The sequence below is a fragment of the Salvelinus namaycush genome, chromosome 11, assembly GCF_016432855.1.
Source record: "Salvelinus namaycush isolate Seneca chromosome 11, SaNama_1.0, whole genome shotgun sequence".
Lineage (NCBI taxonomy): Eukaryota > Metazoa > Chordata > Actinopteri > Salmoniformes > Salmonidae > Salvelinus > Salvelinus namaycush.
In genome coordinates this window covers 23,283,148-23,294,790 of record NC_052317.1, presented here as the reverse complement: position 1 = coordinate 23,294,790, position 11,643 = coordinate 23,283,148, and positions in this window count along the sequence as shown.

Below are 11,643 nucleotides of genomic sequence, written 5' to 3'. Positions count from 1 at the left end.
GGCAACTTTGAAAAAAACAACTATAGGCGTTGCGCATGTTGTCATAGCGGACATCATGTACATAACCCGTTTTAGCATGGACATTGTCATCGAGGACTTCCATAATTTAAAAGTAGTAAACTGAGTCGGGATTCCTATGAGTTGGGAGCAATCAGCCAATGAAGAAAATTGACAGCTTCAAAATGGAGATAGCCTCAATGGCGCTGCCCATGCTATCAACGATTGCTATAATGGCAAAGATACAAAGATGAGTCCCCTATCCATCTCTATGGCTTGTTGTTCATATGCGTATCTGCCCTCTCAATGGCTAGAAGGGTCTCACCTGAGGACATATTTCAATTGTTAGAGCGGCACTTGACTATCTGGTCAATATAATAGACAATCTTTGCTTCCCCTTAAAGCTGCAATATGTGAACTTTTTGGGCGACTTGACCAAATTCTCATAGAATTGTGAGTTATAGATCCGACACTTATTGAAAGCAAGTCTAAGAAGCGGAAGAGCTGTTCTGTGTGCGATATTTCAGTGTTTTCTGTTCTTAAGTTTTGTTTTTGCGTCTTTTACTTTCGGTTTTTGTACACCAGCTTCAAACAGCTGGAAATACAATATTTTGGTTACTGGAAGGATATTTTACAGCAGTTAAGATGGTACAATGATTCTCTACGCTATACATTGCTTGTTTTGTCACAAACTGAAATTATGCAAACTATTTGAATTTTAGCAACCTGGAAATGGCGGAGCGATTTCTGCATATTGCACCTTTAATGTTCCATACTACGAAACCTTTTCTTGCCCAGGGACCCCCATGATATGTTAGCAAAAAACATTTTTTTCCATCAGGGGGGCGGTTAAGACCAGAGTTAAGCACGTTTAAATGGAACGTACAGTGCATTCGGAAAGTATTCACATTTTGTTACGTTACAGCCTTACTCTAAAATGGATTAAATAAAACAATTCTCATCACTATACACACACAATACCCCATAATGACAAAGCAATAACAGGTTTTTAGAAATGTAACTTATTTAGATAAGTATTCAGACCCTTTGGTATGAGACTTGAAATTGAGCTCAGGTGCATCCTGTTTCCATTGATCATCCTTGATGTTTCCACAACTTGATTGGAGTCCACCTATGGTAAATTCAATTGATTGGACATGATTTTAAAAGGCACACACCTGTCTATATAAGGTCCCACAGTTGACAGTGCATGTCAGAGCAAAAACCAGGCCATGAGGTCAAAGAAATTGTCCGTAGAGCTCCGAGACAGGATTGGGTCAAGGCACTGAAGGTCCCCCAAAACACAGTGGCCTCCATTGTTAAATGGAAGGAGTTTGGAGCCACCAAGACTCTTCTTAGAGTTGGCCACCCTGCCAAACTGAGCAATCAGGGGAGAATGGCCTTGGTCAGGGAGGTAACCAAGAACCCTATGATCACTGACAGAGCTCCAGAGTTCCTCTGTGGGGATGGTTGTCCTTCTGGAAGGTTCTCCCATCTCTGCAGCACTCCACCAATCAGGCCTTTATGGTAGAGTGGCCAGACAGAAGGCACTCCTCAGTAAAAGGCACATGACAGCCCGCTTGGAGTTTGCCAGAAGGCACCTAAAGGACTCTCAGACCATGAGAAACAACAATATCTGGTCTGATGAAACCAAGATTGAACTCTTTGGCCTGAATGCCAAGCGTCATGTCTGGAGGAAAGCTGGCAGCACCCCTACGGTGAAGCATGGTGGTGGCAACATCATGCTGTGGATATGTTTTTCAAGCGGCAGGGACTGGGAGACTAGCCAGGATCGAGGGAAAGATGAACGGTGCAAGGTACAGAGAGATCCTTGATGAAAATCTCCTCCAGAGCGCTCAGGACCTCAGATGGGGGTGAAGGTTCACCTTCCAACAGGACAACAACCCTAAGCACACAGCCAAGACAAGCAGGAGATGCTTTGGGACAAGTCTCAGAATGTCCTTGAGTGACCCAGCCAGAGCCCGGACTTGAACCCGATCAAACATCTCTGGAGAGACCTGAAAATAGCTATGCAGCAACGCTACTTGAGAGGATCTGCAGAGAAGAAATGGGAGAAACTCCCAAATACAGGTGGCTAAGCTTGTAGTGTCATAACCAAGAAAGCTCGAGGCTGTAATCACTGCCAAAAAGTGCTTCAACAAAGTGCTGAGTAAAGGGTCTGAATACTTATGTAAATGTGATAGTTAATTTTTTTGGGCTTTGTCATTATGTGGTATTGTGTGTAGATTGATGAGGGAAAAATACAAATTATTCAATTTTAGAATAAGGCTGTAACATAAGAAAATGTGGAAAAAGTCAAGGTGTCTGAATATTTTCGAAATACACTGTATATAATACTGTCCGCGTTCTTGAATTTGTTCTGGATTTGGGGACTGTGAAAAGATCCCTGGTGGCATGTCCGGTGGGGTGAATGACTATGCAAAGAATTTGGGATTTTATGAACACGTTCATATTTCTTATGAAAAGAGGTGATGCAGTCAGTCTCTCTGCAACTCTTAGCCAGAGAGACTGGCATGCATAGTATTTATATTAGCCCTCTGATTACAATTGAAGAGCAAGACGTGCCACTATATTCTGGGCCAGTTGCAGCTTAACTAGGTCTTTCCTTGCAGCACTCGACCACACAACTGGACAATAATCAAAATAAGAAAACTAGAGCCTGCAGGACTTTTTGGAGTGTGGTGTCAAAAAAGCAGAGACCTCTCCCCATCTTTACAACCAATGAATCTACATGTTTTGACCATGACAGTTTACAGACTAAGTTAACACCAAGTAATTTAGTCTCCTCAACTTGTTCAACAGCCACTCCATTCATTACCTGATTCAGCTGGGGGTCTAGAACTTAGGGAATGATTTGTACCAAATACAGTGCTCCAAGTTTTAGAAATGTTCAGGACCAGTTTATTACTGGCCACCCATTCCAAAATAGACTGCAACTCTTTGTTAATGGTTTCAGTGACTTCATTTGCTGTGGTTTCTGATGTGTATATGGTTGTATCAGCAGCATACATGGACACACATGCATTGTTTAATGCCAGTGGCAGGTCATTGATAAAAATAGAAAAGAGTAGAGGGCCTAGATAGCTGCCCTGCAGTACACCACACTTTACATGTTTGACATTAGAGAAGCTTCCACTAAAGAAAACCATCTGAGTTCTAATAGATTTGAATCCACAATATGGCAGAGGTTGAAAAGCCATAACACATAACTTATGGTCAATAATATTAACAGTTGCACTGAAATCTAACAGTACAGCTCCCACAATCTTCTTATTGTCAATTTGTTTCAACCAATCAGTCATTTGTGTCAGTAAAGTACATTTGGAGAGCCCTTCTCTATAAGCATGCTCAAAGTTGTTAATTTGCTTACAGAATTACTTTTGCTTCCCTCCAGGCGTGAGGACAAAGAGTTTCCTCTAGGCTCAGATTAAAGATATGAATGGCTATAGAGTCAGCTACCATCCTCAGTAGCTTTCCATCTAAGTTGTCAATGCCAGGAGGTTTGTCATTATTGATCGATAACAATTTTTCCCCCTCTCCCACACTTTACAAAACTTTACAAAATGTTCAATGCTTTTCTTTATGCATGAGTATGATGGCTTACTGTTCGTTGTTGGCATTTCCTACCTAAGTGTGCCCACTTTCCCAATTAAGTAATCATTAAATTAATTCTCAACATCAAATGGTTGTGATGAAAATGCCATCTGATTCAATGAAATATGGAGTTGAATGTCTTTCTGCCCATAATTTAATTTAAAGTCCTGCAAAGTTTTTTTTCCATCATTCATCTTGGCTTCATAATGCATTCTCTTATTTTTGTTGAGTTTAGTCATATAATATACAGTGGCAAGAAAAAGTATGTGAACCCTTTGGAATTATCTGGATTTATGCATAAATTGGTCATAAAATTAGATCTGATCTTCATCGAAATCACAACAACAGACAAACACAGTCTGCTTAAACTAATAACACACAAATTATTGTATTTTTCTTGTCTATATTGAATACATCATTTAAACATTCACAGTGTAGGCTGGGAAATATATGTGAACCCCTAGGCTAATGACTTCTCCAAAAGCTAATTGGAGTCAGGAGTCAGTTAACCGGGAGTACAATCATTGAGACGAGATTGGAGATGTTGGTTAGAGCTGCCCTGCCCTATAAAAGACACTCACAAATTTTGTGTTTGCTATTCACAAGAAGCATTGCCTGATGTGAACCATGCCTCAAACAAAAGAGATCTCAGAAAACCCAAGATAAAGAATTGTTGACATGCATAAAGCTGGAAAGGCTTACAAAAGTATCTCTAAAAGCCTTGATGTTCATCAGTCCACGGTAAGACAAATTGTCTATAAATGGAGAAAGTTCAGCACTGTTGCTACTCTCCCTCGGAGTGGCCGTCCTGCAAAGATGACTGAAAGATCACAGTGCAGAATGCTTAATGAGGTGAAGACGAATCTTAGTGTCAGCTAAAGACAAAGAAATCTCTGGAACATGCTAACATCTCTGTTGATGAGTCTATGATACGTAAAACATTAAACAAGAATGGTGTTCATGGGAAGACACCACGGAAGAAGCCACTGCTGTCCAAAAAAAACATTGCTGCACATCTGAAGTTCGCAAAAGAGCATCTGGATGTTCCACAGCGCTACTGGCAAAATATTCTGTGAACAGATGAAAGTAAAGTTGAGTTCTTTGGAAGGAATACACAACACTATTTGTGGAGAAAAAAAATGGCACAGCACACCAACATCAAAACCTCATCCCAAATGTAAAGTATGGTGGAAGGAGCATCATGGTTTGAGCTGCTTTGCTGCCTCAGGGCCTGGACAGCTTGCTATCATTGATGGAAAAAAATGAATTCTCAAGTTTATCAAGACATTTTGCAGGAGAATGTAAGGCTATCTGTCCGCCAATTGAAGCTCAACATAAGTTGGGTGATGCAACAGGATAACGACCCAAAACACAGAAGTAAATCAAACACAAAATGGCTTCAACAGAAGACAATACGCCTTCTGGAGTGGCCCAGTCCTGACCTCCTTACCTCAACCCGATTGAGATGCTGTGGCATGACCTCAAGAGAGTGGTTCACACCAGACATCCCAAGAATATGAAACTGAAACAGTTTTGTCAAGAGGAATGGTCCAAAATTCCTCCTGACCGTTATGCAGGTCTGATCCACAACTTCAGAAAACATTTCGTTGAGGTTATTGCTGCCAAAGTAGGGTCAACCAGTTTTTAAAACCAAGGGTTCACATACTTTTCCCACCCTGCACTGTGAATGTTTACACGGTGTGTTCAATAAAGACGTGAAAACATATAATTGTTTGTGTGTTATTAGTTTAAGCACACTGTGTTTGTCTGTTGTTGTGACCTAGATGAAGATCAGATAAAAATTTATGACCAATTTATGCAGATGTCCAGGTAATTCCAAAAGGTTCACATAATTTTTCTTGCCACTGTATCAATTTGCAGTAAGTCAGCCAGTCAGATGTGCAGCCAGACGTATTAGACACTCCTTCTGCCTGATCTCTTTCAACCAATTTGTCATCAATCCATGGAGTTCTAACAGTACAGTACAGGTACACGTTAATAATCGAAAGAAGCAATTTAATAAATTAATCAAGTGCAGCGTCTAGATTCTCCTTATTAATCACATTAGACCAACAAATATTTTTTAGAATCATCCACAGCTAAATCTTTTGTATGATGTCATACACTATTTTAAGCCCAGCTTTTGGAACTCTGGCTTTCCTGGATATAGCCACTATATTGTGTTCACTGCATCCAATGTGTACGGATACAGCTTTAGAACAAAGTTCTACATTAGTAAAAATGTGATAGATACATGTGGATGATCTTGTTCCTGTAGTGTTTGTAAGGGTTAGGATATATAATAAAGGAAAACATACATACAGAAAGTATTCAGACCCCTTGACTTTTTCCACATTGTTACATCCTTATTCTAAAATGGATTAAATTGTATTCTTTCCTCATCAATCTACACACAATACCGCAAAAATGACAAAGCAAAACAGGTTTGGAATTTTTTGCAAATGTATAAAAAACAACAAAAAGAACTGAAAAATATATATGTATACACACACACAAATATATATGGGGGATTGGAAATGATGCAGACAATTACATTGATGGAAGCCACGACTTTCTGCAATATTAAAGCTGATCTACCCCCTAAATGTATTTATATATACTGTATGTATATATATAAATATATATACATTAAAAAACCCTGTTGAATGAAAACTCCACCAGAAAGTCTTTTGGGAAAGGGTGATGCCTAGTGATACCTGAATGCATTCAACCGAAATGTGTCTTCCACATTTAACCCAACCCTTCTGAATCAGAGAGGTGCGGGGGGAGTAGTTATTCTGGGGCTCCCGAGTGGCACAGCGGTCTAAGGCACTGCATCTCAGTGCTTGAGGCATCACTACAGACCCTGGTCCGGGCTGTATCACAACTGGCCATGATTGAGAGTCCCATAGGGCGGCGCACAATTGGACAAGCGTCATCTAGGTTAGGGTTTCGGCGTGAAAGGTCGTAATAGCAGCTGGTTAAACAAAGGTTATAAAAAAATTATTAAATCAAGAAAGCTTACCAGCAGCACTCGCGGTGCCTATGGCCACGTTCCTCTGCCCAGATTTTGCTAACGCATTGCAGATCTTACAATAGGTATTTGTATAGGTATTTTACGTATTAGCTAACCACATTTGTTGTAGTAATCTGGTGCCTGACGGCACAGTCGATGACGTGGCACTCAACCATTGGTTGACGCATGCAACATCTGAGCAGGGGAACACGACCATTGTCAGATACTCCTGTGTCACAGTCCTTCCAGATGTTCTCTATCCTTTTCTGCGTTTAAAGCAATATCTTTGTATTAAATCAACACTATGGCTTATTGTTAGAACTGTTGACAAAAAAAGATAAATTGAGCAGTAACACTTTTTTTTTTTTTTTTTACACTATATCAGCATTAGTAGTTGGATGTTGAGAAATGCTAGGACCAAAGACCATATTTTACCTGAGTTGCAGGTCTTCCCAGAACTTCAGAAGCCCACACAGCATTAACATTTCGTAGTACTTTTTCCAGCATTCCACAGCCTCCCCAGGTAAGGCCTCCCCAGGTAAGGCCTCCCCACAGATGTTGGTCTGGAACTTTGTCAAATTCAGTCGTTTGCTTCTGTACTCCTCCAGGGTCTTCCGGTATCGCTCAGTGATCGGACCAGGAATGGTTCCATCCTGAATGTCATAATAACTGCAAACAAATACACAGCATAGTCGAGGTGAAGGTGCTTCATTCTCAACACAACAGTGACATCATAACTAATCTTTGTGGCTTGTTTTTGGTTGGCTCTGCTGGAATGCTGAGGGTACGCTTACAGCTCTATGCGTTTCTCAATGAGCCCTCTATACTCATCACATTCCTCCTCTTCATCCCAGTCTCCAGAGAAAATCTGTAATAAATTGGGTTTATCAGATTTGATTTACACTGATTTGGAGGGATTCCCTTATTTTATTCCCCTTGCATGTTCCAGATACTCTGCAATGTTGTCTATTTCAGCTCCCAACTCTTGTATGGGGTAGACATCCAAGATTGGCACAGAGTATTCCTGTTCCTTCAACACATCTTCAACCAACCCTCTTGGTAGGTTGGCAATGTTTGACGAATATGGTTCTGCCACAGAAACGGTCATTCGAAGAGGGAGGGTTTTTACTTCTCATGGTGTACTGTTGACCTAGACAGGCGAAATTAAGGTTTAGGTAAAGGGTCCGATACTTTTCCATCTCCCTAAGGTACTGAGATCATACACCTGTGTGCTTAGGGCAATGTTGCCATGTTCGCGGTATTCCAGACAGATTGGGCTACTTTGAAAACGATGTCGTTGTTGCAGGTTATTGGGCTATTTCTAAGCAGTGTGTGTGTTTTGAGAGAGAGTTGTGACAACTTTTGACCAGTTGTAAGTAGGCTATTTAGATTATGGAGACACCTTTATCCAAACCATTTTCCATAAAACAGTAATACGCCAGAACTGATGCACATCAATAAATAATGGAGACAAAGCACTGGAAAACGACTTTGCGCGCACTAGAGTGCATTACATAAATTCACTTGGAGGTGGTTTAATTAAACTGTATTCTAATGTTGACTGTTTAAAGAAAACTTCATCAAGCGAAGTGATTTATGCATGCCCAGTTCTTGGGTCTCGGGGGCTGCCGAGTGGAAATTTGAAATGGAAGTTATGGAACTCCATCATGTGGTTCTTTTTATGAGGGGAAAAGTCCTCAATGAAACTAAAATTAGGCTAAATGTGAAGAATGATACATTTGCCTCTGTTGGCCATCAAGTAGCCTATTAATGTATATGCCATTGTAGGCTACCATTTGATACAATATGTAGTCTTAACATTTGGCACTTAACAGCACACTTTCCAGAAAATAGCCTAACATTCGTTTTTTCTGTTCATCCAAGTTTTTCTTGATCGAGGTTTCGAGATCCTCTGTCCAACTTTCATCACTCAAATCAAATCAAATTGTATTGGTCACATACACATGGTTAGCAGATGTTAATGCTTGTGCTTCTAGTTCTGACCATGCAGTTATATCTAACAAGTAATCTAACAATTTCACAACAACTACCTTATACACACAAGTGTAAAGGAATGAATAAGAATATGTACATATAAATATATGGATTAGCGATGGCCGAACTGCACAGGCAAGATGCAGTAGATGGTATAGAGTACAGTATATACATATGAGATGAGTCATGTAGGGTATGGAAACATTATATAAAGTGGCATTGTTTAAAGTGACTAGTGATACATTTATTACATACAATTTTTAATTATTAAAGTGGCTGGAGATTTGAATCAGTATGTTGGCAGCAGCCACTCAATGTTAGTGATGGCTGTTTAACAGTCTCATGGCCTTGAGAAAGAAGCTGTTTTTCAGTCTCTCGGTCCCAGCTTTGATGCACCTGTACTGACCTCGCTTTCTGGATGATAGCGGGGTGAACAGGCAGTGGCTCGGGTGGTTGTTGTCCTTGATCTTTTTGGCCTTCCTGTGACATTGGGAGGTGTAGGTGTCCTGGAGGGCAAGTAGTTTGCCTCCAGTGATGCGTTGTGCAGACCTCATTACCCTCTGGAGAGCCTTACGGTTGTGGGCGAAGCAGTTGCCGAACCAGGCGGTGATACAGCCCAACAGGATGCTCTCGATTGTGCATCTGTAAAAGTTTGTGAGTGTTTTTGGTGACAAGCCAAATTTCCGCCCCCTAGTGGTGAAGGTAGGAAACAACACCTCCACTTCGCTGATCCTCAACTCTGTGGCCCCACAAGGATGCGTGCTCAGCCCCCTCCTGTACTCCTTGTTCACCCATGACTGCCAGGCCACGCACGCCTCCAACTCAATCATCAAGTTTGCAGACAACACAACAGCAGTAGGCCTGATTACCAACAATGACGAGACAGCCTACAGGGAGGAGGTGAGGGCCCTGGGAGTGTGGTGCCAGGAAAATAACCTCTCCCTCAACGTCAACAAAATTAAGGAGCTGATCGTGGACTTCAGGAAACGAAACAGCAGAGGGTGCACCCCCCTATCCACATCAACGGCACCGCAGTAGAGAAAGTGGAAAGCTTCAAGTTCCTCGGCGTATACATCACTGACGAACTGAAATGGTCCACTCACACAGACAGCACAGCGCCTCTTCAACCTCAGGAGGCTGCAAAAATCTGGCTTGGCACCTAAAACCCTCACACACTTTTACAGATGCACAATTGAGAGCATCCTTAGAGGCTGTATCACCACCTTGTACGGCAACTGCACCGCCCGCAACCGCAGGGCTCTCCAGAGGATGGTGCGGTCTACCCTACACATCACCGGGGGAAAACTACCTGCCCTCCAGGACACCTACAGCACCCAATGTCACACTTTAATAATGTTTACATATTTTGCATTACTCATCTCATATGTATATTGTAATGAGTGCGCTGAGTGTATGGAAGCAAGTTCAGGGAGTGAGTGTTTTAATAAAATAAACAGAACATAATACAAAACAAGAAACACTAACAGCACACAGACATGAAACAGAAACAATCACGCCTGGGGAAGGAACCAAAGGGAGTGACATATATAGGGAAGGTAATCAGGGAAGTGATGGAGTCCAGGTGAGTCCGATGATGCGCAGGTGCGCGTAACGATGGTGACAGGTGTGCGCCATAACGAGCACCCTGGTGACATAGAGGGAGCACACGTGACATATATACTGTATTCTATCTTATTCTACTGTATCTTAGTCAATACCGCTCTGACACTGCTCACCCAAATATTGATATATTCTTAATTCTATTCCTTTACTTTAGATGTGTGTGTATTGTTGTGAAACTGTTAGATATTACTTGTTAGATATTACTGCACTGTTGGAGCTAGAATCACAAGCATTTCGCTATACCCGCAATGACCTTGAGCCTTCTTGGATGGGAACTTCTAATGTAACTCTATGGCAGCACCCGAGGGGCTATTATTTTCGAGGTCTACCCTTAGACTTGGTGGTGACGTAGTGTCCCCATGAGTGACAGAACACTGAGCCAATCACGGCACAACGCTCCGTATTTTCTGCTGACTTGCCCCACCACAGAAAGCACTGAGCTAGGCTGAAACACCTGCATTTTGGAGCTGCCTTACCCAAGAAAAACAAAAAAGAGACCATGTTTGGATGCAGCTTTATTAACTCAATTAACTTTTATTAACTTTTTGACATTGTTTGCAAACTGATATGTGACACGTATTAATGCCAAAATAAAATGTGTATTTTTTGCTAAAAATGTGGGGCTCTGCCCCACCTGCCCTGAATGACGGGTCGCCACTGCACACACCTGGAACATTATCTGAATGTATCCAAAATGTATCTTAACATAACAACAAAATGATTACAGTTTCAGTAATTAAATTGCGAACTTACGCCAACAAGCACACCCACGAATGGCAGGTCCCCAATATCGCAGTTTACCAAGAGGAGTTCTGGGGTAGTTTTCCACACTGCAGTCCAAGAGCGTTTGCTGGCAAGTTTTTCTATTATGTAGAAGCTTCATCTGCGTCTTGTGCCCGTTAAACATGCAAATAAAATGTGTGTTACTTGACTGTGTAGCTCGTTGGGTTCTTCTTCGATGAGGCTTAACGACAAGTTGCATCCAATAAATGTTGCATTACTGCCACCTACTAGACTGGAGTACAACTCCCTTATACTTTGCTTGAAGAAATAAACAAATACCCTACCATCTAACACTACAATCACAAATAAATAAAAAAATAACACCACCCTACTCCACTATTTAAATCTATTTAATCCTACCTCAGGCCAACAACCTGAAAGAATAGGACACCACCACTTAACACACCCTGTAACTCTTCTGATGTCAAGTCTCGCACACAAATACCTCTCTGCAGCTGCCACCCCAACCTCAATTTTCTGTGATTTACGTTCCATCCCAACAGTACTGTTGGTAACCATTGCTATAAATTCTAAAAATCAAATCCCACTGAAACATATATCACTTGTTGGCCTACCTCTCTGTACTGGTACAGATCTTCTACTCACACCACTCC